Consider the following 6,966-nt stretch of genomic DNA (forward strand, 5'->3'; position numbering starts at 1 on the left):
TCTTTACGATTTGGTTTATTAGCTGTCTAAATCAAGTATGTAGAGAAGTGCTGATTACTTGATGTTTAATGAAATACTAATTGATAGATTAAAAGATTAGAAATTGGCTTTAAACAAGGGCGAATATTTCTAAATACTAAAAATCCCTAAATTAGTGAGGTTTTCTAATTAGTGAGTATTTCTAAAGTAGTATTTCTAATATTTCTAATTAGTGAATATTCCTAAATAATTAATATGCATTAAAAAATTGTTAAACTATATGCTGTCAATAAGAGACTCACTTTAGGTCTAGGGACACAAATAGGTTGAAAGTGAAAGGATGGAAAAGAATCTATCAGTACCAGTGTGGTTGCTGAGAAGCATCCAAACCTTTTTAAGGAGCCAAACTACATTGTATGTCCTTCCAGAAAGCTGGGCTGTCCTGATTACTATCGCCAAAACACATGATACCTGACTTTTATTAAGGGGCTCATGTCAAAAAATGCTTCTTTTAAAGTGATTAAAGACCTGACATCAAAATAACAGATAGAAAACGTTTCCTGAGTTTTCAAAGACAAGTTCTATCTTGTCTTTTAAACTTTTTAAGCTTTTAAACTTTTAAAAAATTGATAATTTCAATATCAAACATGAAAAGTATAATACAATCTCACATACAAATGTAAATGTGAACATTCTAAATCAAATATTAACACATGGAATTCAGCAGGTATAAAGAATAATATACCAGAACTGAACAGGATTTATTCCCTAGATGGTTAAAAACCAAGAAATCTGTCAGTATTAATCAATATATCAGTAAATAAAGGAGAATAGTATATGACTAAAGCAACAAATAGTAAAATGGCATTTGGAAAAAATGAGACATTTCCAATGTAGGAAACTACTTAGATGCAACACAGATTATCTACCCATAACCAAAAGCAAACAACTGATTAACCATGAAATGTTGATATAATTTCCACTAAATTGGAGGAAAATACAGAAAGCCTGGTATCACCATCAATATACAACATAGCCAAAGCTATTCCAATAAAAGAACTAATCCATGTACATATTAAAAAGGAATTTTCATTTTGACTTGCCAGTAGTTTGACTGATTACTTAGAAAACGAAATATTCTGATAAAATTGTGAACAGAAATAATAAGAATATTTGGTCATACTTAAAAATTACTATATTGAAATTAAAAATATTTGTATGAGGGGTATTGAACACAGTTAAAAATAGCATAAATCAGCCTAAGTCTGGAAAAAATAAGGACATGATATAAAACAAGCAAAGGATTTGAATACTGCATATTTTGTAAAGCACTTATAAATCAGTAGGAAAAAAGTGAACAAATGGGCACAAAACAGAACTAGGAAAATCATAATAAACAACATGATTGGCGAATAAAAATTTGTGAAAAATACTCAACTTGCTAGCAAGTAGAAAAGTAAAAACTAAACCACATACTAGAAGGACAAATATAGGACGCTTATTTCACCTTTGACCAAGTGGTCAGATGTTACAAAAATATACAAGTTAGCAACACGTACCAAAGCTGAAAATGTACACACCCTATGCCTTAGCAATTAGAGACTGTTGCTCACACATCCTAGTATATAAGAACAAAGTCACCTGCTGTTTTTGCAATAGTGAAAAACAGTCAACAACTGTATAATAATCAAAAGGCAGACCACATTCATTGAGGTATATGTATATAAAACTTGGCCTAAGAGATAATTCATTTTGTAGAAAAATAGCAGCCATACATTCAGAAAAAGGAAGTTAATTGCGTGTCGTGATGTCAGCTGTCTGCCATGAAATCGTCACTAATTACATGAAATAATGACTGATAATCCCAACTTTAGAGTCACTCCCTTTGGATTTGGCAACATTTTCCAGAGATGTTAATTGGTATTTACCACAGGTCTCTATTCATTTGTTTGTCTGATATGAATGTTTTATTGTTCAAAAGTAGGGATTTAGTGTTCAGTACTTTGTAAATTTAAGCATAAAAACGTTTTAAAAAATATCAAGTACCAATGGTGTTCCTGGGGCCTAATTTCAAAAATTTGGGCTAAAGGTATGCCTTTCCACTCAACATGCATACATGGTAACCTGGAGAAGTATCAGGCTGGCCTATTGTGATGACATATTTTACTAGAGAACTCAAATTATCCTGTGTTGTGTTATATTTAATTCTAAAACTTAAACTTGTATGGGTCAATGGTTTTAACTATCAGATGGTGAATGATTAAATAGGATCTTGGGTTTCCCATCGGCAACAAATGGACATAGAAATGTTGATTATAAGAGAAAATTACATTGACATCCTAGATGGTTGGTTGACAATGTGTAATTTGTGATTTTCCATGATCATTCTTATTTGAAAGGTATTAATTCTTTTATAGAGTTGAATACTGACTATGAAAAAAATCAGTATTTCATCAAAAATAATATGCTTTGATGTTGGCACTTTCTCAACATTGCCGGAAAATACAGTGGAAGGTATTTCAAATGGCTAATTTATGATGGGTATCTGGCTGGTAGTGATTTAAAGTAGTTATCGATTACAAAGAGCATTCTGATTTAGAAAATGGTAAAATGCAGAAAAAAATAACATTCCTTTTAGTATTGAAGCAATCAATTATCTATAATTCAACTCATTCTTAAAGTCAAATAAATACCAGAAAAACTAGTGAATCTAGATCACAGGTCAGCAAACGTTTTCCTAAAGGGCCAATAGTAAAGGGCCAATAGTAAATATTTTAGGCTTATGGAGATACAGCATCTGTTAAAACTACTCAACTCTGCTGTTGAAGCCAGAAGCCTTAGATAATATGTAAATGAATGAGTATGGCTGTGTTCCAATAACACTTTATTTACAAAAAGAGGTAGTGACCATCATTTGCTGATCTCTAATCTTGAAAGTACCAGAGATAGATCAATCTTTTTGTCATTCGTCAAGATTTATAATTAAACCTGAATAGTTAAGTCTTGGATATTCTAGATCAATGCTTTTTAGTTTCATAGTTCTTTTGGGTAGATTCTTAGTATCATTTGATGAATGATGTATTTAAATTTTATGTGCTTAATTTCATAAGTGAAGCACATATAACTTGATTTTTTGGACCTAATCTACAGAGATTTAGTCTAATTATACAATCCATGTAGCAATGAGATGGAAAAACTTTGTTAGAAATAATTTCCTTATTTAAGTCTTACCTGAGTATATGCTGCTTTTAAGAGAGAGAGGTTGTTTTCCTTTGATTTTATTAAAAAAATTTTCCAATATCATTTTAGGTTAATTCTTTCTAGGAACATAACTCATTCTCTCTAGATATCTAAATATACTGAAATAAAATGAGGCATTACTTTGTAATTTAAATTTTTTCCTCCATATTTATATCCCCTTTCTTATTAACAATGCTATAATGTAATCATTCTTATTTTTTATTGACCAGATTTACCAACATCTATTTGATGTTAATATACTTTTAACAGAGAATTTTAAAAGTTAAAAAGCATTGTTTCAAGATTATTGTTCATTTTTAAATCATTAAACTGTACTTCTAGATCATTAGTTTTCAGAGAAAAACCAAATTTTTTAAAGAGTACTATTTCAGTTACTAATCAGTAAGCTCTAATAATTTTAGTTGTATTAGTTCCTTATATTGGCACAGGATTTATGTTGTTATTTTTCTAGCTTTGTAGGTCAAATTCTTTTTTATTATTTTATCAATGCCTACTAAGTGACTGGCAGTGAATAGATTTAGGGGATAAAGAGGTGAATGGAAATGAAGTTCTGGTCTTCATTTTGGTTTCCTGCATGTGCTGAAGAGTATTAAATTTGCAACTAGTAGAGGACTGACAACATCCCAGAGTTCTGGTATACAGGCATTTCATTATCATTCTTTCTAAACAAAAGGTCCTAATTTCAATTTTGTTTTTCTATTTAGCTCAGGACTTATACATGAGATTATCAATTTGCAAAAGGAGGTAATAAAATACCACCATGCAGACAATCACTGTAAAATGGATCTCTACAATGCAGAGATCTAGCAGTCACCACTGCAAAAAACTGGTAACAGCTAGCATCATTAATAGTGGCAAAACTCAACGTTACATGTTTTCTAACGTACACAACACCAACTTAATGAAATCTCTTCATTTAACTCCAATTTTACTGGAACTATTAGGGATAGAAAAACAATATAAATGACCCATAAGGAAACTAAAAAATCCAGAACATGAGGCATTTGATAAGATAACTTGTACTCATCAAAAATCCAAAGTCATGAAAAAAATGGTGAGGATGTTGTTCTAAAGCAGGAATTGGCAAAAATTTTTGTAAAACCAGACAGTAAATATTTTAGGCTTCATGGGTCATGCAGCCTCCTTTGCAACTATTCTGCTCTGCCAGAGGAGTACAAAAGCAGCCAGAGATGATATGTAAACAATTGAACAGGGCAGTGCTCCAATAAATCTCATGTTTTAAATCCTCTCATCTTTTTACTATTCTACTAGATTTCATCCGGAAAGAATTATTTAAAACTTAACAAAAGCATAAGTAATTATGTTAAGCTTATCTAAATTCATCACACCCATATGGACTTGATCTCATAACTCACCAATATTAATACAAATAATGACAATACTAAAAATAGAATCTAATGCTTACTGAACAGAGACTATGTTTGTGATAGCTTTCCAAGTTTTCTATATTCCAATAACAGCACTGTAATGTTGGTACTATTATCATCATTTACAAATGACTCCCACAGGGATAAATATCTTACCCAATGTCATACATACTGTAAAGAATCAAATGGCAATCCTTATGTTTTTTGACATTTGTTAGGTCAGCAAGGTTTTTCTATGAGTTTTCTCAAGTTTAACAATAATTAACTAGGGCTGGAGGGCTTTTATAAATAAAGCATAAAAACAAGGGAATTTCCACATTCTCTGAATTTCCCTCCATTATGAATATTTTCTCTGTGGGAGAAATAGTAGTAAAGGCTTTCTTATGTTACCTAAAAATATATTATAAATTCCCTGAATATGAACATTTGGGTTATAAATTTTAAAAAATATTATTTACACTCTGAGAAATTCTCACCAGTCTGAATTATTTAATGCCTTATAAGACCTGAACTGTATCTAAAAACATGCCCACATCCTTTTCATTCAAATTGTTCCTCGGTGTTATAAATCCACTGACATTCTGTACATTGTCTATTGCATATATATATGCCCTTCCACAGTCTTACATTCATTACATCTCTCTCCAGTATGAATTCTCAGATGCACTTTAAGACTTGAATTAAGCCTAAAGGACTTCCTGCATTTGTTACATTCAAATGGTTTCTCATCACTGTGAATACTCTGATATCGAGTAAGTCATCCATACACACTAAAGGCCTTACTACATTCCTTATATTCATAAGGTTTCTCACCAGTATGAAATCTATGATGCACAATTAGTTGATGGCTGCTACTAAAAGCCTTTGCACACTCTACATTCATGGGGTTTCTCATCAGTGTGAATTCTATGATGGCATTCTCAGGCTTTCAACATGACTAAAGGCCTTCTAACATTCCTTACATTCATACGGTTTCTCACCAGTATGAATTCTCTCATGCCTAATAAGGCTTGAGGTGCAACTAAAGGCCTTCCCACATTCACGGCATTCATAGGCTTTCTCACCAGTATGAATTCTGTGATGCATTCTTAGGCTTCCACCATGAATAAAGGCCTTCCCACATTCTTTACATTTATAGAGTTTCTCCCCAGTATGAATTCTCTCATGTTGAATAAGTGCTGAAACATGACTAAAGGCCTTCCCACATTCCTTACATTTGTAGGGTTTCTCCCCAGTATGAACTCTATGATGTACTCTAAGGTCTATACCATGACTAAAGATCACCCCATATTCATGGCATTCATAGGGTTTTTCACTTGTATGAATTCTGTGTTGTTGCACAAGGTGAGAGGCTTTCCCATATTCCTTACATTCACAGGGTTTCTCACCAGCATGAATTCTCTGATGAACCCTAAGATCTATCCTACAACTAAAGGTCATTCCATCTTCCTCACATTTATAGGATTTTTCACCAGGCTGAATTCTCTGATGTTGCAGAAGTTTGGATGCACGACTAAAGGCCTTTCCACATTGCTTACATTCATACGGTTTCTCTCAAGTATGAATTCTTTGATGTACTGTGAGGTCTGTATGTCAAATAAGGCTTTCACACATTTGTCACATTCATAGGGTTTCTCTCTATTACGAATTTTCTTATGTAGAATAAGAGATGAATATTTTTAATAAATGTGTACTTTTTCATAGCTGATTATTCCATATCTTGACTCCAAATCTAAAAGAAATTAGAAAAACATTTGTTTTCCTGGGAAAAAAAGGTGAATGTTCTATAGCAGATTTTTTAAAAATTAAAAATATCACCCATTAGAGATGAATACTTTACAGAACTCTAAAATCAGCTATTCAGTTTGCAACAGTTACTGACAGTGTCTCCATGACTCATCTGTCACACTTTACTACGATGCCTTAATGTACTCTTTCCCATATCAGTTTCCATATAAAATATAAATATGTTAAAAGCAACTACTTATACATGGTCTTTCTCCAATTATATTTCCCCTGAAACATACAGATACTGTGTTTCTTCCTCCAATGCACAGCGTGTCTGCATTTCTTTGTCCCCATATCAAATAGAATAATAAAAGTTTTTATTTTCTTATCTTCCTTGAGCTTCTTCTTATTAATTACCCATTCTACAGAAGTTCCATCTGTTGTGTTCCTTCATATCTTCTCTCAGGTCCTCTCTCACTTTTCTTTTTAACCAAGGTTGACCATTCTGACGATTCCTACAAGTGTGGCAATGAATTTTCAGACATGTACCAGGTATACACCCTATGAAAAGTCTTATAAAATTCTGTGAATTTTGGGACTTTGAGAAAAA

General features: G+C 32.1%; 1 pseudogene; it reads right to left on the reverse strand.

Annotated features, from left to right (window-relative positions):
• Positions 1-5,220: 5,220 nt before the first annotated feature.
• LOC139046425 (zinc finger protein 345-like) lies at positions 5,221-6,289 on the reverse strand (annotated as a pseudogene).
• Positions 6,290-6,966: the final 677 nt, after the last annotated feature.

Source organism: Equus asinus, chromosome 10, assembly GCF_041296235.1.
Source record: "Equus asinus isolate D_3611 breed Donkey chromosome 10, EquAss-T2T_v2, whole genome shotgun sequence".
Taxonomy (NCBI): Eukaryota; Metazoa; Chordata; class Mammalia; order Perissodactyla; family Equidae; genus Equus; species Equus asinus.